Source organism: Leucoraja erinacea, chromosome 5 (genome assembly GCF_028641065.1).
Source record: "Leucoraja erinacea ecotype New England chromosome 5, Leri_hhj_1, whole genome shotgun sequence".
NCBI classification, from domain to species: Eukaryota; Metazoa; Chordata; class Chondrichthyes; order Rajiformes; family Rajidae; genus Leucoraja; species Leucoraja erinaceus.
Window position 1 is genome coordinate 47,521,273 of NC_073381.1, and position 22,584 is coordinate 47,543,856.

Here is a 22,584-nt window from a genome sequence, read left to right on the forward strand (position 1 = left end):
CCGAAGAGGGGGGGAATATACTGCATTACTGATTGGGGACTTATTACAGCAGTGTTCAGCAGAGGATATCCTGGAGGGTACACAAAAATGCTGGAGAAACTCAGCGGGTGCAGCAGCATCTATGGAGCGAAGGAAATAGGCAACGTTTCGGGCCAAAACCCTTCTTATATATCCTAGAGGGATTGGCCTATTAAGCTCCATAGGTAGAACTTAAAAATAAGAAAGAGGCGATGGGGTTATGCCATAGCCTTCGAAATAGTTGATGAGATTTAAAAGAACAAATATGTCAACAAAGAGCAGTCAGGTGTAAAACCCATTGGCCTTTAGTAGTGGAGACACAAGAAACTGCAGATTTTAGTTTAGTTTAGAGATACAGCGTGGAAAAGTTCCCTTCGGCCCACTGAGTCCACACCAACCACCGATCCCCACACATTAACACTACCCTAAACACACTAGGGCCAATTTGTACACCATACCAAGCCAATTAACTTGCAAACCTGTACGTTTTTGGAGTGTGGGAGGAATCCGAAGATCTTGGAGAAAACCCGTGCCGTCACGGGGAGAATGTACAAACTCTGTACATAGTCGGGATCGAACCCGGGTCTCAGGTGCTGCAAGCGCTGTAAGGCACCAACTCTACCGCTGCGCCACTGTGCTGCCCCACAACAATGGGAAACTGATGGGCACATGAAGGAGAACATGGAGGCTTGGGAGTAGAGGGTGTGATGGGATTACTCTGCTGCCAAGCAACAGGGATCAATTGGGCCCACTGGAAGGAAGGTGAAAATGAAACCTTTAGGTCTGTTGTGATTTGGATAAATGCTGGAATCTGGAGCAAAACAAAAAGTTGGTATTCAGCAGGTCAGTCAACATCTGTAGAGGGAATAGATAGGCGACCTTTCGTCAGGACCCTTCCTCGGCCTAGTCATAATGGTGATTTTAACTTTCACAATATTAACTGGGTTTTCCTGAGTGTAAGCGGCCTAGGTGGGATAGAATTTGTTCAATGCATCCAGGAAGGGCTTTTAAAACGTGTAGGAAAGAACTGCAGATGCTAGTTCATACCAAAGATAGTAACTCAGGGGGTCAGGCAGCATCTCTGAAGAAAAGGAATGGGTGATGTTTTGGGTCGAGACCCTTCTCCAGAGATGCTGCATGAACTGTTGAGTTACCCCAGTATTTTGTGTTTATCTAGGGTTTTCAAAGCAGCATGTAAAGAGTCCTACCTCCCTGGGGTAGCACTTGCCCAGCTGATCAAGATCCTGCTGTAATTTTTGATAACTCTTGTCACTGTCTAGGATGCTACTCTTAAATTCTACACCTTGAATACCTTATTCCACAATGGCAGTCACTAAATTCCCATGTGCACGCCAGCCATTCCCAATAGAAAGCTGAATCTCACATCCATCCTCTTTCCTCAGCATATCAGTGCTCTCACACCGGGCTCAGTGGAGAGGTCAGCAGTAGAGCAAGTGACCAGATTCACTAGCACCTGATCTTCAGCTTGCTTCAGACATCTGTTTGTATCCAAGTTTGTAGAGTATCGAGACTTGCTGAGGCCTGAGCAACTGGTGTTTTCCTGCTGTTTGGGAGCATTGAGAACTGGGAGCTGGGAATCAGATTTCTCAACCACTAGTTCAAGTGAAAGGGGATTGTACAGAAGAAAATAAATGGAAAAAAAAGTATCTGATTCATCAAACCGACCACAATCATTCAAGGTGCAACTTAAATCATCACAGACTTTTCTGGACTTTATCTTTTACTAAATGTTATTCCCTTTATTCCGTATTTGTATACTATGGATGGCTGATTGTAATCGTGTATAGCCTTTTCGCTGACTGGATAACATGCAACAAAAGCTTTTCATTGTACCTCGGTACACATGATAATAATTATCTAAACTAGAGTCATCAAAGTAATATTCATGCCCTCAACCAAAATCATCACAGTCTGTCTCCTGGGAGGTACAAAAACAAAAGGGATTTTTTAAAAACCAATATAAGCAAGGGTTCATGGAAGTTACATTGTAATTACCAGATATAATTAAGCAAGATGCGGGAAATCATAATGGTTAAAAAAAATACGATTCCAAATTAATAATTGTGTGAAACCATTACAAGCAGTGCTATTTGAGTCAGAATAATACACCCTGGAAAAGTATCACTTCAGCTCATTGTACCTGTAACATTTCTTCATTCCATCCATCCAGAGAACTTCACTTCTGTGCTCTTTCCCCAAACCCCATCAAATAATTTTATTCCATTAATTATCCAACTCCCCTTTGAATGTTCCAACTAACTTTGCTTCATCATCCTATTGGAAAATGACTTAAAGAATTGGACAACTTGCTGTGTAAAATGTATTTCCTAGCGATATCTGAAATTGTTTTGCCAATCACTGTAGCTTTGTAGTTCTGGTCACTGACCCTTGGCTGAAGTGGTAACTCTTTCATCATTTAACTCCCTGATGCCCATTTATGGCTTTGAATATATCTAATCAACTCTTGTCTGAATCTTCTCTACTCCAAAGAGCAGAGTTTCAGCATCTCCATGTCATGGATGTTTTACCTCTGAACCACCAGCAAACTTCTGCATCAGCATTGTGGCTCTCACATCCTTCTAACAGTGTGATGTTCAGTGCAGGACAAGGTGCAGCTGAAGCCCAGACAGGGTCTAATATGGTTTTGAGCATCACGTTGCGAGCAGTACAGAGGAGGCCTCAAGCTCCAGCCTGTCTGGACTCTATTGCAATAAAGATTGTTGCAAATGTGAAATACTTCAATGTTCCCAGATGATGACTGCATTTCCTGTAGACTAGAATTACCATTTCTATGTTTTATTGGCAATTTTTGTTTTATTCACGTGCAAACAGCTAAATTGACCATAGCTGTATGTATAGGGGAAAAGCCAAGGGGAATAAGAGAAAAGGGCAAACTTCCATTAGAATGATTATTTCTCTTAGCCTCTATTGTTCAGATGTTTACTTCACCCCTCATGTTTGGTGTCAAACATTTTTTTTTTTCTCTGAGGAATTCCTTCTTTTTTTTTTCACATCTCTCCTTGTGTTGCCGAGTTTGACATTGTTGCTATTTTTGCTTGTGTTCCTTCAGGTAGCCTCCTCCCACCTTCCCCTGCCTCCTGTAATTATAAAGCTCCCACTGGCTGCTGATCAGCTGTAACAGCCGGCATAGCTGCAGAAATCCTGGGGAAATCCAACCTCCCATTTTGGAAAAGGTGCTCTCAATAATAATACAAAATCATGACGTAGGCTGCCTTTCACCGGGGCTGTCACTGGATTTGCGTCAGGAACCCCAGCAGATTGAGAATATTGCGCGTGACCCATGGTCATTCTGTGAGTTGTGGCTCTGGGAGATAATTTCGTAATGCTGGAACAAGCTAATTGCCTGCAGTCAAACTGGAAATGCAAGCCCGTGTGGCAATTGTGCTTAAGAAAAATCATGTTGAAGAACATCAGTTAAATGTCATGCCACAATGTGTTAGAATATATGGAAATATAATTTGACTGGTGCTAAAAACCTTTGGCTAGATTTTAGTTTTCATGTTTCAATGAAAGCATGTTTTTCCCCCTGTGCTTTGCTGACAGAAACATACAGAAGGTAGTGTCACTGAAATAAATTGAACCCCTCAATTTTAATTTATTTGCTTTGTGCCCGTGAAATTATATCACAATGGTAGGAAGCAAAACCACAAAATGATCTAAATCTTCCAAGGTGCTTCTCCCTCATTACAGCAATTCTTGGAAATAATTAATTATATTTTGTTAAAATGTAATTCTTGACAGACAATCCTTTTGATGTAGTTTGCTTAAAACTACCTAAACAAATCCCTTTATCCTTGGTTAAACAGTGATTTCATGGGTACTCCCCAAGCTCCTAGCGCAGCCCTTTTCCAGCCGTTATGCCATAGTCGCAGTGTTGCCTGGATTTTAAAGAGGGCATTTAAATTGTAAGTGTAGCATGCTATGAAATGACATTAATGTTGCCATGGTGACTGGGCACTGCATAGCAGTACAGTACTTCAGCACAGGCAGTTAGCTAGCAGAGAGTCAGTGCCTGTATTTGTAAAATCAGGGTTACTACTACATGCACTGGCCGCAGATCCGGTTTTTGTAGTCTACCTTCCAGCTTTTTATCTCAGCACTCACTTCTGCTGTTGCTCCAATGTTTAAATACCCAGAGTATGCATCCTCTTCCCTGCTATATTTTTAGGCTGTAGTTCAATAGAAATGGCCTCTGTATATTTCACTTCGCAGGTTGTAGGCCTGATTTCTATCTTCAGTTTCAAGTGAAGATCATAACTATGAAGTCCTTTTTCTGATTTTTGTTTCTAGGTTTGTAACTGAGATTGCTTTTAGTTTTTTGTCTCAACCTTCAATCTGCAAGCTGTCAAAGTGTTATCTTGCTTTTTGCACCAAAGCACTTGGCTGTTCTATTCTGATAATACTATGGTGAGCAATTGTAACAATAGCAACTGACTGAATTGATCTCTTGAGTATACTTTAACTTTTTTTTGCATTTCCATTTACTCTGCTACTCTCTAACTGTGGATTGCAACTGTACCAGTTACCTGTTAAAGGTGGAATTCACCTGCATTCTTGGATGTCAGTTCCATCAATGACGCTGCCTTACATCCTCGTTGTTAACGCCTGTTTTTGTATGCTCAACAAATTTGACTGAGCTTATTTATTTGCCAGACCAAACACCAGAAAAATAGAATGGTTTCAGCACAGAAGTAGCCTATTTTGGCTCATCATATCCATGCCAGATCTATGCAATTGCAACTTCTAGTTGCACCTATCTTTTTCCGTACCTTTGCAAAATGTTCTTCACTGCATGCTTATCCAATTTCTTTTTGACGAAAATGATGGAACCTACTACTGCCCCAAACTGAAGTTTGCTCAAAGAAGTCTTTTCTCATGACAGGTACATGCCGACTAGCATCAATGTACTGGGCCAGAACGCTTGTTATGTTCCATATAGCTCTATATTACTACTATATTATTACTATATTACTTGGCTTCCTCTTACATTTATACCTATGACATGTAGGCCTTGGGTGCAGCCTTCAAAGAGTACAACCTTCAATTGACCACTTCATCCAAATGCAGGATCATTTTATATATCTCCATAAAGACTTCTCTCGGCCTTCTCCTCCAAGGAAAACAGTCCCAGACTTTCTAATTTATCCCTTATGCCAAGAACACTTCAAATGAATCTTTTCTGGACTTCTTTTAATGCTTTTGCATTGTGACAAGAATTGAACATAACACTCCATTTGAGACCAGATGTGGGTCAGCATCATTTCCGTTCTTTCACTCTCTATTCTTCTATAGATGAAGCTCAGAATAGTATATGCCTGATTAGTTACATTGTAAATCAGCCCAGTGTCCCATGTCCCTCTGCTCCTGCACTCTTTTAAAGAATATGTCCATACAGTAAACAATTCACATCCCTCTCAACTATCTTTCACAACATCCATATCCACTTTGTAATACACACACTGGCCTTCGTAAAACTGTAGGCACTGTGTATGTTCCATTGTTTGTGAGCTGTGTTTCCAGGTTTAACTCATTCCAATGATATCCTGGGTTGGTTCAGTTGATTCTAAAGTGCACCTAGATTCCGTCATTTGATGTTTAAGAAGGAACTGCAGATGCTGGAAAATCGAAGGTACACAAAAATGCTGGAGAAACTCAGCGGGTGCAGCAGCATCTATGGAGTGAAGGAAATAGGCAACGTTTCGGGCCGAAACCGTTCTTCAGACTGATGTCATTTGATGTTTAACTATATAAGGGCTACAACACATAGAGTCATAGTCATACAGCGTGGACGCAGGTCTCTCAGCCCACCTCATCCATTCCAACTAAAATATCCCATTTGCTCGAGTTTGGCCCATATCCCTCAAAATCCTTCCTATCCATGTATCGGTCCATATATTTTTTAAATACTGTTATTATACGTGCCTCAATTACCTCTTCCATATTCCATATACCTCCTTCCATATGCTCATTCCATATACCTACAATCCTCAGCCTTCTGCATTCCAAGGAATATCGTCCTCACCTGCCCAACCCCTCCTGATAGCTCCGGCTGTCAGGTTCTGGCAACTGCCTCGTAAGCCTTCACTGTACTTTTTCCAACAGGTAATTTAGCACAACTGGCCTGTGTCAATGTCAATGCTCCACACTCCTGACATTCTTCACCTTACCTTCTCAAAAATCTCTTCCTAGTCTCCTTCATCGTTATCAGGCTTCTCCTTAACGCATTTGGACTATTCTCAACCAATGTAAGTGGAAGCAGGTTTTATATTCTAGTCATTCTTTGAAAAGAGTTTGTCACCTGAATTCCCTGTTGGACTTCCTGGTGACTGTTTTATACTTATAGACCTTGGTTTGGTCACTCCCAAGCAAAACCGTTGTCTGGTCTATCCTACATAAGCCTGTTATAATTTTAAACTTGTTTTAAAATTGTTAACACAACTGCTCAGCTTCCTTTGACATGGAACAAAGATTCCAGTCTTTCTTGGTCAGTATTTCATCTCTTGCTTCATTCTTGTAATTCAAGTTTCACTGTACCTTAATTGGTACACGTGACAATAAACTGACCTTTGAACCTTTGACTCTTTGTGTTGCTCTTCTTTAGCTTAATTTAATTTAGAGATACAGCGTGGAAACAGGTCCTTCGGCCCGCTGAGTCCGCACCGATCAGCGATCCCCGCACATTATCACTGTCCTACATACATTCGGGACAATTTTACATTTTATACCAAGCCAATTAACATACAAACCTATACGTCTGTGGAGTGTGGGAGGAAACAGAAGAAAATACATGCGATCACGTGGAGAACGTACAAACTCTGGGATAGAACCCAGGTCTCTGGCACTCTAAGCTCTGTAAGGCAGTAACTCCAGCGCTGTAAGGCAGTAACTCTACCGCTGTGCCACCGTGCCACCCTTCTTCTTGCTTCTTAAAAAACTAACTTCCAAATAAAAATAAACTAATGGCCACGACTACTGTTGCCAATATCTTAAATTAAGCAGGACATATCTTTAGATGAAGCGATGGAGGATAAGACCACTTAAAACACTAAAAAAGGATACATGGAATAAAATAATCAAATTCAAAGAGGGTTAACCTTCCAAACTGGATGGATTACAACCATATATCTTAAAATAATCCTGTGAATAGGTAGCAGAGGCGTTCCATGCCACAGATAATAATTGGTTAGAAAAAGCGAGCTGTAGTTAAGAAGGGAGAGAGCATGTCAGATGATTATAGATCACTCAGTTAATTTCTAGGATAGGAACATAATGGAATTCTGAAAAAAAGAGAATAAAAGTTTATTTTAGTTTAGTTTAGTTAAGAGATACAGCATGGAAACAGTCTGTTCGGTCCACCGAGGCTGCTCCAACCAGCGATCACCCATACATTAGTTCTATCCTACACACTTGGGACAATTTTTACAGAAGCCAATTAACCTACAAATCTGCACATCTTTGGAATGTGGGTGGAAACTGGTGGACCTGGAGAAAACCCACTCAGTCACAGGGAGAATGTATAAATTCCTTAAAGACAACACCTGTAGTCAGGATCGAACCTGGGCCTTTGGCGCCGTAAAGCACCAACTCTACCTCTGCGCCACTGTGCCACCCCTAAAAGGATAACCAGAAGCAAAAAAATGTAGTAATTAAGTGTCGGCATGACTTAAGAAATGAAAATATTTATTGACCAGCTGACCAGTCTCGACCTGAAACATCACCAATTCTATTTCTCCAGAGATGCTGCCTGACTCACTGAGTTACTCCAGCATTTTGCATCTAACTTCAGTGTAAAACATCAGCTGCAGTTTTTCCCTACACAGCTTCTTTAAATATTTGGAAAGTGTAACCGAGGGAATCGATGTTAGTAATACAGTAGATTTAGTTTATCTGTCAGCACTTGGGTTTTCTTCTGGAGTTATAGAGTAGGGAAGTTATAGTAGACTGTACTGAACCATAATTACACAAGAATTGGAGTGATGTGTATCTGGTTAATATATTCAAACTTGGCTAAAGAGATGATCAAGAGGGGCCAAAAAAAATGTGAAAGTACAATAGGGGAAATATAAGGGTACACATACCAGGACAGGATGAATCGACCAGGTCTCCATATACTTGGGTTGAAAACAGCTGAATGGAGCCATGACGAGCAGGAAATTTCAGAGAGATGGAACAGGACAAAAATGCAGTATTGGTTGGGGAGATCAAGGACATCCTGCTGAAATTAATATCAGTACAGTTTATTTTGAAACTGATAACCTGGTTAGAGACTGGCCAGAGATATGGTGCTGTAGCTTAAGGAAGTGGCTCCTGAAACCGTGGTCGCATTGGTGATCATTTTCCAATGTTCTATAGATTCAGGATCAGTTCCTGTGGATTGGAGGGTAGATAATGTTATCCCTCTTTTTAAGAAAGGCGGGAGAGAGAAAACAGGGAATTATAGACCAGTTAGCCTGACATCGGTGGTGGGGAAGATACTGGAGTCAATCATAAAAGATGAAATAGCGGCACATTTGGATAGCAGTAACAGGATCTGTCCGAGTCAACATGGATTTACGAAGGGGAAATCATGCTTGACTAATCTTCTGGAATTTTTTGAGGATGTAACTCGGAAAATGGACAAGGGAGAGCCAGTGGATGTAGTGTACCTGGACTTTCAGAAAGCATTTGATAAGGTCCCACATAGGAGATTAGTGGGCAAAATTAGGGCACATGGCATTGGGGGTAGAGTGCTGACATGAATAGAATATTGGTTGGCAGATAGGAAACAAAGAGTAGGGATTAACATGTCCCTTTCAGAATGGCAGGCAGTGACTAGTGGGGTACCGCATGGCTCGTTGCTGGGACCACAGCTATTTACTATATATATATTAATGATTTAGATGAAGGGATTACAAGTAACATTAGCAAATTTGCAGATGACACAAAGCTGGGTGGCAGTGTGAACTGTCAGGAGGATGCTATGAGAATGCATGGTGACTTGGACAGGTTGGGTGAGTGGGCAGATGCATGACAGATGTCGTTTAATGTGGATAAATGTGAGGTTATCCACTTTGGTAGCAAAAACATGGAGGAAAATTATTATCTAAATGGTGTCAAGTTGGGAAAAGGGGAAGTACAACGGGATCTGGGGCTCCTTGTTCATCAGTCAATGAAAGTAAGCCATGCAGGTACAGCAGGCAGTGAAGAAAGCGAATGGCATATTGGCCTTCATAACAAGATGAGTTGAGTATAGGAGCAAAGAGGTCCTTCTGCAGTTGTACAGGGCCCTAGTGAGACCACCCCTGGAGTATTGTGTGCAGTTTTAGTCCCCAGATTTGAGGAAGGACATTCTTGCTATTGAGGGAGTGCAGCGTAGGTTCACAAGGTTAATTCCCAGGATGGCGGGACTGTCATATGCTGAGAGAAGGGAATGACTGGGCTTGAATACGCTGGAATTTTGAAGGATGAGAGGATATCTTATTGAACCATATAAGATTATTAAGGGTTTGCACATGCTAGATGCAGGAAACATGTGCTCTATGTTGGGGGAGTCCAGAACCAGGGGCCACAGTTTAAAGATAAGGGGTAAGCCATTTAGAACGGAGATGAGGAAACACTTTTTTCACAAAGAGTTGTGAGTCTGTGGAAGAGGGTGGTAGAGGTCAGTTCTCTGGATACTTTCAAAGAGAGCTAGATAGGGCTCTTGAAGATAATGGAGTAAGGGGATATGGGGAGAAGGCAGCAATAAGGACTGAGGAAGGGGGCGCTGCTCTGGCAGCAGCCATGTCAGCAGCGCGTCAGTTTTCTTTCAACTTTTTCTTATTTTTTAGTATGTTTTAAAGTATGTATTTTGTGTTTCTTTGTGTGTTTTGTGTGGGGGGGGTAAGGGGGGAAACCGCTTTGGTCGCCTCCTCCATGGAGAGCCAACTTTTTTCCAGGTCGCCTCCCCCGTGGCCTAACATCAAGGGTCGGCGCGGCCTTTCCCGGAGACGCGAGAGACGCAGCGTGGGCTCTCGGCGTGGAGCGGGTGAGCCCTCGCTGGGGCTCGCTGGAGGGGAGCGCTCCGTTTCGCTGGCCCGGGGCAGCCGGCAGCCTGAAGTCGCAGCCTGAAGTCGCGGTCTGCAGAGCTCCAGCTGGTGCGGCGTCTACAGCCCGGGATCCCTCGTGGGGGACCCGGGGGAAGAAGAAGCCATCACTGCCGGCCCGCGGCCAACTTCTACCGCGGGGCCGGCATGGACTTACCAACACCCCTGGAGGGGAGCTTCGACCGCCGGCCCTGCAGTCTACGGTGCTTCTGGCTGCGGCGGAGACTTTAAATCTCGACCGCCGGCCTGCGGCCTACAACAACTTAAAGCCGCGGTCTCCGGTGAGGAAGAGCCGATCCTGGACTGACTCTGGACTCTGGTCCTGTCCACGGGGGGGAAATGGAGGAGGACTGGCCAAATTTTTGTGCCTTCCACCACAGTGATGAATGCTGTGGTGGATGTTTGTGTTACATTTTTTATTGTGGTTGTGTGTTCTTTATTATTGTATCGCTGCTGACAACCCAAATTCCACCAGCCTGGCTGTGTGGTCATTAAAATACAATACAATAAGGTTCTGATTGTGGATGATCAGCCATGATCACATTGAATGGCGGTGCTGGCTTGAATGGCCAAATGGCCTACTCCTGCACCTATTGTCTATTGTCGATTGTCTGTAAGCCCAAGGTTCCTTAAAGATATTCGGCAACTCTTGTGAGTATGGGGTAGTAAAGGCGGTCAGTCAAGACCAGTTGGTGAGTTTGAGATGGAGCAGGGCTACAGGGGGGTTGGGGGGAGGGTTGATTTTCTGGCAGTCTGTGGCTGGAGGTGGCATTTGGAGCCTCCAAGGCTTCTCTGGGAGGCCTTGGAGGAGTACTCTAGCTCCTTATTGCTCACAAGGAGTGATCACAAAAGTCCTTGGAGTCAGGTGAGCATAAAACATATTGAAATGGCTGCTCCCCTCCCTGCATGTTTCTATTTATCCTGGTGAGACTCACAATGGACAGCAAACTGTACATTTAAATCACTAGGATTTTATCGATATAGGAATGCCAGGACATTCACATTTTTGGTTGCCATGCCTATTATTAAATGTAAACCGTGTAAAATCATGAGTGGAATTGATAGAACGAGAGTAGGGCAATCAAGAACCAGAGGACATAGGTTTAAGGTGCGAGGGGTAAGAGGGGATCCTGAGGGGTAACTTTTTAACTCGGATGGTGGTGGATATGTGGGATGAGCTGCCAAGGGAGATAGTTGCTGTCGGTACAAAAAGAACATTTCAATGACAGTTCGATAGGTACCAGGCTTGGAAAGGTTTAGAGGGATTTGGGCCAATTGTGGGAATAAGGAGTAGCTTAGATGGGCATCTTGGTTGGCATGGATGAGTTGGGCTGAAGGGCCTGATTCCCTGCTATATGCCTCTATGACTCCGTGAAAGCAAGTACTGTGAATTAGATTCCCTCTATACAGAAATAGCTGCGGTTGTTTACTTTAATTGAACAGTTGAAGGACGTAAAGTTCTGAACACCTTTTGCTTTTTGTTTCATCAGTTGTGCAAAATACAGGCTGCTGAAGAACCAAAGGCTTAATTAAGATAATTTACCCAGTCTTTGTGGGATCCCATGGAGGCAGTAAGTGTTCTAATTATGTAATAAGCCTAGTACAAAGTGAAGTGACAAGACTGCAATTTTGTCTTTACTTGCTGTTTAGTTGTATGCAAACAAGCAGCTATGGTTCATCTGTAATTACCCAGCGCAGTGTCACTTCTGCAGCACGCTATGGAGGACATACTTCCCTGAAAGATAAATCAGCCATCGAGGGCATGCTCTTCTGTCACAATTGATGCTCACATAAACTGACTACCTTCATTGAAAGCACTTCTTCACATTTTCCTCTCATCTTTTCCAAAATATTAAATGCTGCTCTCAAGGGTGCTCTTACGTTCATTAAGAAACATGAGCAGGGGTGGCCAATTGCTCCGTGAACCTTCTCCGCTATTTAACAAGATCGTGACTCATCCAATCGTCGCCTCGATGTCACTTTTCTGCTCTCCGTCATTCCTTTCAAATTCAAATATCTGTAAGTCTTTGACTTGAACATAATCAACGACTCTTGTGAGAGGTACGGACAGGGGTTTCTGCGGGAACAGACGGGATTCGAGGATGGTGTGCTGCCTTCCTGGTGCCAGGATCCAGGTTGTCACGGACAGAGTGCAGAAAATCCTCACGGGCGAAGGTGAACAGCCGGAAGTGGTAGTGCATGTCGGCACAAACGATGTCGGAAAGAAGGGGATGAATATTCTGCAGCGTGACTATAGAGAGCTTGGAAAAATGCTGAAAAGCAGGACCTCCAGGGTTGTTATCTCCGGTTTACTTCCAGTTCCTCGTGCTGGCGAGAGCAGGAACAGGGAGATACGGGACCTGAATGTGTGGCTGAGGAACTGGTGCAGGGGGCAGGGATTTAGATTCTTAGATCACTGGGATCTGTTTTGGAGTAAGGGGGAAATGTACAAAAGGGACGGATTGCATCTTAACAGGTGGGGGACCAGCATTCTGGCAGGCAGGTTTGCCACTGCTACACGGGTGGTATTAAACTGAATAAGGGGGGTGGGGTGTCAAATGGGATAGTCGAGGACGGAGTTAAAGGGAAAGATAGTAAAGGGATGGTTAATGACCCCAGAATTAACGGGAAAGGAAGCTCACAAAGGGATAGGAGAGTATGGCCAAGTGTAATAGGGATCGATGTGAAAGGTGAGATGCGTAAGGAATTAAAAGTATTGTATATGAATGCACGAAGTATAAGAAGTAAAGTAGATGAGCTTGAGGCTCAGTTAGAGGTTGGTAGATATGACATTGTGGGGATTACTGAGACGTGGCTGCAGGAGGATCGGGCCTGGGAACTTAATATTCAGGGTTATACATCCTATAGAAAGGACAGGCAGGTGGGCAGAGGGGGGGGGTAGCTCTGCTGGTGAGGGATGGAATTCAGTCCCTTGCGAGGGAAGACATAGGGACTGACGAGGTAGAGTCACTGTGGATTGAGTTGAGGAATTGTAAAGGCAAGAAGACACTAATTGGTGTTATTTACAGATCCCCAAATAGTAGCCCGGATGTAGGGTGTAAGTTGCAGCAGGAGTTAAAACTGGCATGTAACAAAGGTAATGCCACTGTGGTGATGGGGGATTTCAATATGCAGGTAGACTGGGAAAATCAGGGTGGTTCAGGACCCCAAGAAAGAGAGTTTGTAGAGTGCCTCCGAGATGGATTATTGGAGCAGCTTGTAATGGAGCCGACCAGAGAAAGGGCAATTCTGGATTTAGTGTTGTCCAATGAACCAGATTTGATAAGAGAAATCGAGGTAAAGGAACCGCTTGGAGGTAGTGATCATAATATGATTAGTTTTAATCTGCAATTTGAGAAGGAGAACGATAAATCAGAAGTGTCAGTGGTGCAGTTGAACAAAGGGGACTATGAAGGCATGAGAGGGGAGCTGGCCAAGGTAGACTGGAAAGGGATCCTAGCAGGAATGACGGTGGAACTGCAATGGCAGGAATTTCTGGGCATAATCCGGAAACGCAGGACCATTTCATTCCAAAAAAGAAGAAAGATTCTAAGGGGAGTAGGAGGCAACCGTGGCTGACAAGAGAAGTTAGGGATAGAATAAAACTAAAAGAAAAGATGTATAACACAGCAAAGAGTAGCCGGAAGCCAGAGGATTGGGAAACTTTCATAGGACAACAGAAGGAAACAAAATGGGCAATACGGGCTGAAAAGATGAAGTACGAAGGGAAGCTGGCCAGGAATATAAAGAAGGACAGTAAAAGCTTTTTTAGTTATCTTAAGGGAAAAAGAGTAGCAAAGTAAAATGTGGGTCCCATGAAGGCAGACACGGGTGAAATTATTATGGGCAACAAGGAAGAGTTGAATAGGTACTTCAGATCTGGATTCACTAAAGAAGACACAAACAATCTCCCAGATGTCCTGGAGGACAGAGAATCTAAGGGGGTAGAGGAACTGAAAGAAATTTTCATTAGGCGAGAAATAGTATTGGGTAGGCTAATGGGACTGAAGGATGATAAATCCCCTGGGCCTGATGGTCTGCATCCCAAGGTCCTCAGGGAGGTGGCTCTAGAAATAGTGGATGCATTGGTGTTCATTTTCCAATGTTCAATAGATTCAGGATCAGTTCCTGTGGATTGGATGATATAGCTGGCCTGACAGTTAGCCTGACCGGTGGTGGGAATGATGCTGGAGTCAATTATTAAAGAGGTAATAATGGGGCATTTGGATAGCAGTAAAGGATTAGTCCAAGTCAACATGGATTTATGAAAGGGAAATCATGCTTGACTAATCTTCTGGAATTTTGGGAGGATGTGACAAGTAAAATGGATGAAGGGGTGCCAGTGGATGTAGTGTATCTAGACTTTCAGAAAGCCTTTGATAAGGTCCCGCACGGGAGACTGATGACTAAAATTAGAGCACATGGTATTGAGGGGAGGGTGTTGACATGGATAGAAAATTGGTTGGCAGACCGGAAGCAAAGAGTAGGAGTGAACGGGTCCTTTTCAGATTGGCAGGCAGTGTCGAGTGGAGTGCCGCAAGGCTCGGTGTTGGGGCCACAACTGTTTAACAAATATATTAATGATTTGGAAGAGGGAATTAGGAGCAACACTAGCAACTTTGCAGATGACACAAAGTTGGGTGGCAGTGTGAGCTGTGAAGAGGATTTTAGGAGGTTGCAGGGTGACCTGGACAGGTTGAGTGAGTGGGCAGATGCGTGGCTGATGCAGTATAATATAGATAAATGTGAGGTTATCCACTTTTGCGGCAAAAACAAGGGGGCAGATTATTATCTCAATGGGGTTAGGTTAGGTAAGTGGGAGGTACAGCGAGACCTGGGCGTCCTTGCACACCGGTCACTGAAAGTTGGCTTACAGGTACAGCAGGCAGTGAAGAAAGCTAATGGAATGTTGACCTTCATAACAAGAGGATTTCAGTATAGGAGCAAAGAGGTTCTTCTGCAGTTGTATAGGGCTCTGGTGAGACCACATCTGGAGTATTGTGTACAGTTTTGGTCTCCCAATTTGAGGAAGGACAGTATTCACTGGAGTTTAGAAGGATGAGGGGTATCTTATAGAAACATATAAAATTATAAAAGGACTGGACAAGCTTGATGCAGGAAAAATGTTCCCAATGTTGGGCAAGTCCAGAACCAGGGGCCACAGTCTTCGAATAAAGGGGAGGTCATTTAAGACTGAGGTGAGAAAAAACTTTTTTTCACCCAGAGAGTTGTGAATTTATGGAATTCCCTGCCACAGAGGGCAGTGGAGGCCAAGTCACTGGATGGATTTAAGAGAGAGTTAGATAGAGCTCTAGCGGCTAGTGGAATCAAGGGATATGGGGAGAAGGCATGCGCGGGTTATTGATTGGGGACGATCAGCCATGATCACAATGAATGGCGATGCTGGATCGAAGGGCCGAATGGCCTCCTCCTGCACCTATTTTCTATGTTTCTAAGTTCCTTCAGCATTTTGTGTTTTGTTCAAGATTCCAGTTTCTTGTGCCTTCAATTTCATCAGTCTTAAACATAGAGCCTAAAACTGTACATTGTACTCCTAGTTCACCAGCACCTGGTAAATTTGCATCAGAGCATCCCGACTTTCATACTCCACACCCGTGTAAGAAAGGTCTTTCCTCGTCTACCTACTCTGAATTATTTACTCACAGAACAAGCCATTTATTTGTAATACACAGTGAAATAACACTGAATGCCACCACAATATAAATCACTGACTACAACAGCACTTCAGTTTAAATTGCCCAATTCAGCCCCAGTTTCTACTGTCTATCATGTCACATGGTAAGTAAGCCAGAGGAAACAACAGAGTTCTCAGCCATTCAGCCATTCAGCCACATTATCCAAATAAATATTTTTTAAGGAATGCTTTCATTGTCCAAATCAGAAGCTTATCAGAGCCTGATTACATATATACAAAGAGGACGCTGTCTGCATTGAATGTACTTTTGTAAAATCAAATTGCAAAGGTAGTTAGATTGAGAAGTTGTGTTCAGTTTTGACAGGATATTCTGGGCATGGATGTGAATTTTAATCATTACAATTGGATGGTATGGCCCTGGGGAGTGTTGTAGAACAGAGGGAACTGGGAGTACAGGTACATAGTTCCCTGAAAGAGGTATCACAGGTAGATAGGGTGGTAAAGAGGGCTTTTGATATATTGATCTTCATCATTCAGTACTGAGTATTGAAGTTGAAACACAATGTTACTTTTGTACAAGACGTTGGTGAGGCTGCATTTGGAGTATTGTGTACAGTTTAGATCACTCTGTTATAGGAAGGATGTCATTAACTGGAAAGAGTGCAGAGAAGATTTACGAGAATGGTGCCAGGACTTGAGGGTAGTAGGGACTTGACGATTTGACTGTAGGGAGAGGTTTGGCAGGCTTTATTCTCGGAGTGCTGAGGGATGATCTTACAGAGCTGCTTTGAATCATGAGGGGAATAGATAGGGTGAATGCAGAGTCTTTTACCCAGGGTAGGGGTATCAAAAACCAGAGGACATACGTTTATGGTGAGAGGGGCAAGATTTAATGGGCACCTGAGGGGCAGCTGGACCGTGGTGCCGCCTGCCCGACCACCATGAGGCCGAGATGGCCACCACGAGGAGCAGCAACAACATCCAGCACCTCTCCGACCGTCACCGCCTTCCCGACCAAACCCAGGCCTGGACCACCGAAACATCCGAGGGTGCCGACTCTCACCGCCTCCCTGGGACCACCGCTGCTGCCGCCGACCCGTAACTCTACTCCAGACCCCCACAGGCCTCCACCAGCGCCTCCGCCGACTCTCGCCTCTCCACCGGCCACCAGCGGGCTGGAGGCGTTACCTCTGGTGAGTTCCAGGCTCAGCACTAGGCCCACAACCTCTACGATGGCGACACCATGCGGACTGACTCAATAGACAATAGGTGCAGGAGTAGGACATTCGGCCCTTCGAGCCTGCACCGCCATTCAATGTGATCATGTGACTCTGCTGGGTCCTACTGCTCCCCCCCCTCCTACAGGGAACCTAAGTAGTGATGGGTCTTCCCCTTCCCACTCTTTCAACCAGGTTACGCAGACCACACACCTGCAAATTGCTGCTGTTTTTTTGGGGGGGTTTTTGCAGACGTGCTGGAGCAGCGCTCCGGTAAACTCCAGCAGCACTGCACCCCTGGGGCAGTGGTAGAGTTGCTGCCTTCCAGCATCAAATACCTTAGTTCAATCCTGACTACAGATGCTGTCTGTTCTGCTCTGGGGTTCTCCTTTGACCGCATGGGTTTACTCCGGGTGCTCCAGTTCCCACCCACATTCCAAAGGCGTGCAGGTTTGTAGGCTTGTAATTGGCTTCTGTAACTTAGTCCCTTGTGTGTAGGATAGAACTAGTGCACGGGTGATCGCTGGTCGGCGCGGACTCGATGGGCCAAAGGGCCTGTTCCCACGCTGTGTCTCTAAACTAAAAAAACTAAAAATCCAAGTCTTTGAGGACGGCGTTGAAGTTAGCAGTGAAGTTGATGAAATTGACAAGTTCTGCACAGAGAATTGGACCATATTCTGTGGATGTCGCCTTCTTGTGGTTGAGTGGGAGAATTGGTCAGTTGCCTTAGTGGTTGAGGGTGGAATTGGACAATTTCTGATAGTCGGGGTAGGAATCATATAACATTGTGATATTTTAGAAATTGGACAATATTTCGCATATTTTAGAATCCTAGATTTAATTTGGAATCCCATATTTTAAGATCATGGTCTCTTATTTTTGTGGTTTTTGTCATTGGCGGTGGGAATTGGAGAATTAAGTGGTTAAGCGGTGAATTCTGACAATCATTTTGTGACCAGATTCAGGTTCAGATACAGATTCAATCTTTATTGTCATTGTGCAGTGTACAGTACATAGACAATGAAATGCAGTTAGCATCTCCCCAGAAAAGCGAACATAGAATAGTGACCAATAAATATATATACGTACAGACATAGTAGTGCAATTTTTCTGGGGGAAGGAGTGGGGCTGGGGGGGGGGGGGGGCAGAGTGACTGGCAATCACCAAGGTGCGGAGAGTTAAGTAATGTAACAGCCGCAGGGAAGAAGCTGTTCCTGGACCGGTGATGCATTGACCAGGGGGGGAAAGAGAGAACATTTTGTCATTGGTGGGGAATCAGCAGTACATCTGTGGTCACAGGCAGGATACAGTCAGGGGGTATTCAACAGTCCTCTCCAGGGGAAAAATATAGTCAGTATTGTAACTGGCAAGACCGGACAGTTTTCTTGTGGTTGGATATGATGAAACATTCGGTCTTCTTGTTGGTCATGGAGGGGAATTAGATAAACTCTGCTTTACTGAGTGGATAACCTGTGATAGAATGGTGAGGGGGGGGGGGGGGGGGGGGGGGGGGGTGAGTGAGAAATCAGACAATATCTCTGACATTGGCCCAAGAATCATGCAATGTTCTCATTGTTAGGGGACAGCATTAGACTTCAGGGTTGAAGAATTGGCCAGGTATCTTGTGATTGGTGGCGGGCATGGGATACATTTAGTTGTATGGAATTAGACCGTGACCGGGGAAGGGGATATTGAACATTATTTTTCTTGCCTCATTTTAGTGAATGCAGAGAATCTTCATGCTTGGATGGGAGTAATCGAATAATATTCCTGTGGTCAGCACACGGGATCAGAAAATCTTCTTGTCCCCTGGGGCAGGCAATTGTGGAATGCTGCCGGGATTAGAGTGTATTTGCTACAAATTGTGGATGGACAAACTTGGATTGTTTTCTCTGAAGCATCAGAGGCTGAGGGAAGACATAACAGAAGTATATAAAATTATGAGAGACATAGAGGGAAATCGAGAACTAGAGGACATATGTTTAAGCTGAGAGGGGGAAAGAGTTAATAGAGACCTGAGGGGTAACCTTTTTACATAAAAGGCAGTGAGTGTATGGAACGAGCTGCCAGAGGAGGTAGTTGAGTCAGGGACTATCGCAATGTTTAAGAAACATTTAGACAGGTACATGGTAGCCATAAATGCTGGAGAAACTCAGCGGGTGCAGCAGCATCTATGGAGCGAAGGAAACATTGAATTCTCCCATTTCCGGTAGCCCTTGCTGTCTCCTTCTCAGCTCTCCCTCAGCCCTCGGGCTAATCCTCTTCCTTTTTCCTTTCTTCTCCCCCCCCCCCACCCTCCATCAGTCTGAAGAAGGGTTTCGGCCCGAAACGTTGCCAATTTCTTTCGCTCCATAGATGCTGCTGCATCCGCTGAATTTCTCCAGCATTTTTGTCTACCTTCGATTTTCCAGCATCTGCAGTTCCTTCTTAGACAGGTACATGGATCGGACAGGTTTAGAGGGATATGGGCCAAATGCAGGCAGGTGGGACTAGTGTAGATGGGACATGTTGGTCGGTGTGAGCAAGTTGGGCCGAAGGACCTGTTTCCACGCTGTATGACTCTATAACTCTAACTCCTGTCTTCATTTCACTACAACCCACATTGTTCTCACGGGCCTGTCACAGAGGGATGTCTGTTTGAGTGGCACTGGTAAGCTGGTTGGAACTGGAAAAATCAGCTGCAACCATTTGCAGGTGAAAAACTCACGATTCCAAATGAGCTCTCACCCCCTCGTTAGGGAGCCCTGACAGCACATCCACTGGAGCATGCGTCTGTGTGCAGTATTTAGCCGAGTGATCCAGATGTAATCATGCAGCCAGTCATTGTAATTGTGCTGCTACTATTGTTCGATTGGCTGACTCTGCTCTAAATATAGACACTCGGGGTTTATGGTGCGTGACCAAAGTGAAATGCTGCTAACTGAAAACTTCTGAAATCATGTGACCCCAAAAATGATGCCCGCAAAAATGTTTTTTATCCGCTTGCACTACAATTTTTCTCCTTGATGGTGAGAGTGGGAGAGGTGGAGCCAACTGTTCATACACTGATCCCATGATGTGGGTGACAACGGCGGTAGATATCACACAACTCTGTAAGGAATTCTGTAAGTCGCGATGAACCAGGAATGATTTATATAGTTTATGTTGGCATTGCTAGGACTGCCCTATGAATAAGTATTTGTGAAGAGTACTCAATACGGATGTAATGTCAACAAGGAATGTAAAAATAATGAATTTCAGTAACATTAATCAGCTGTCTAGAATTCAATGCCATCACCAGGTCTCTAGCTGTACAGGCCAATTCTGAAGCGACAGTAGACAAAATTGCTGGGGAAACTCAGCGGGTGGGGCAGCATCTATGGAGCAAAGGAAATAGGCAACGGTTTGGGCCGAAACCCTTCTTCAGACTGATGCAGGGTTGGGGGGGGCGGGAAGAAGAAAGGAAGAGGAGGAGCCAGAGGGCTGAGGGAGAGCTGGGAAGGGGAGGAGATAGCAAGGGCTACCGGAAATTGGAGAAGTCAATGTTCATGCCGCTGGGGTGCAGACTGCCCAAGTGGAATATGAGGTGCTGCTCTTCCAATTTCCGGTAGTGCTCACTCTGGCCATGGAGGAGGCCAGGGACAGAAAGGTTGGATTCGGAATGGGAGGGGGAGTTGAAGTGCTGAGCCACAGGGAGATCAGGTTGGTTAATGCGAACCGAGCGGAGGTGTTCGCCTACGCTTGGTCTCACCGATGTAGATCAGCTGACATCGAGAGCAGCGGATGCAATAGATGAGGTTGGAGGAGGTGCAGGCGAACCTTTGTCGCACCTGGAACGACTGCTTGGGTCCTCGAATGGAGTCGAGGGGGGAGGTAAAGCGACAAGTGTAGCATCTCCTGCGGTTGCAAGGGAAAGTGCCCGGGGAGGGGGTGGTGTGGGTGGGAAGGGAAGAATTGACCAGGGAGTTACAGAGGGAGCGGTCTTTTGGAGGGGAGATGGGAAGATATGGCGAGTGGTGGGGTCACGTTGGAGGTGGCGAAAATGACGGAGGACTATTTGTTGTATGTGACGGCTAGTGGGGTGAAAGGTGAGGACTAGGGGGACTCTGCCCTTGTTACGAGTGGGGGGAGGAGGAGAGAGAGTAGTGTTGCGGGGTATTGAAGAGACCCTGGTGAGCGCCTCATCTATACTAGGGGAGGGGATCCCCCGTTCCCTGAAGAATGAGGACATTTCCGATGCCCTGGTGTGGAACACCTCATCCTGGGAGCAGATGCGGCGTGGACGGAGGAATTAGGAGTAGGGGATGGAGTCCTTACAGGAAGCATAGAAACATAGAAATATAGAAAATAGGTGAAAGGAGGAGGCCATTCCACTCTTCGATCCAGCACCGCCATTCATTGTGATCATGGCTGATCGCCCCCAATCAATAACCCGTGCCTACCTTCTCCCCATATCCCTTGATTACACTAGCCCCTAGAGCTCTATCTAACTCTCTCTTAAATCCATCCAAAACTTGCCCTCTGCCCTCTGTGGCAGGAAATTCCACAAATTCGCAACTCTCTGGGTGAAAAAGTTTTGTCTCACCTTAGTCTTAAATGGCTTCCCCTTTATTCTAAGACTGTGGACCCTGGTTCTGGACACGCCCAACATTGGGAACATTTTTCCTGCATCTAGCTTGTCCAGTCCTTTTATAATTTTATATCTTTCTATAAGAACCCCCCTAATCCTTCTAAACTCCAGTGAATACAAACCTAGTCTTTTCAATCTTTCCTCATATGACAGTCCCATCATCCCAGGGATCAATCTCGTGAACCTACGCTGCACTGCCTCAATCACAAGGATGCCCTTCCACAAATTCGGAGACCAAAACTGAACACAATACTCCAGATGTGGTCTAGCCAGAGTCCTATACAACTGCAGAAGAACCTCTTTACTCCTATACTGAAATCCTCTTGTTATGAAGGCCAATATTCCATTAGCTTTCTTCACTGTCTGCTGTACCTGTACGCCAACTTTCAGTGACCGGTGTACAAGGACACCCAGGTCTCGCTGTACCTCCCCCTTACCTAACCTAACCTCATTGAGATAATAATCTGCCCCCTTACTTTTGCCGGCAAAGTGGATAACCTCCCATTTATCTATATTATACTGCATCTGCCACGCATCTGCCTACTCACTCAACCAGTCCAGGTCACCCTGCAACCTCCTAACATTCTCTTCACAGTTCACACTGCCACCCAGCTTTGTGTCATCCGCAAATTTGCCAGTGTTGCTCCTAATTCCCTCTTCCAAATCATTAATATATATGGTAAACAGTTGCGGCCCCAACACCGAGCCTTGCGGCACCCCACTCGCCACTGCCTGCCATTCTGAAAAGGACCCGTTCACTCCTATTGAGTGAACGGGTCCTTCCTGTCTGCCAACTAATTTTCTATCCATGTCAACACCCTACCCCCAATACCATGTGCTCTAATTTTAGTCACCAGTCTCCCGTGTGGGACCTTATCAAAGGCTTTCTGAAAGTCTAGATACACTGCATGCACTGGCACCCATTCATACATTTTACTTGTGACATCCTCAAAAAATTCCAGAAGATTAGTCAAGAAT

At 44.8% G+C, this 22,584-nt stretch overlaps 1 protein-coding gene across 1 annotated transcript in view; it reads left to right on the forward strand.

Moving 5' to 3' along the window:
* Positions 1 to 22,584, forward strand: part of LOC129697201 (XK-related protein 6-like) — a 357,932-nt gene that overhangs the window by 169,821 nt on the left and 165,527 nt on the right.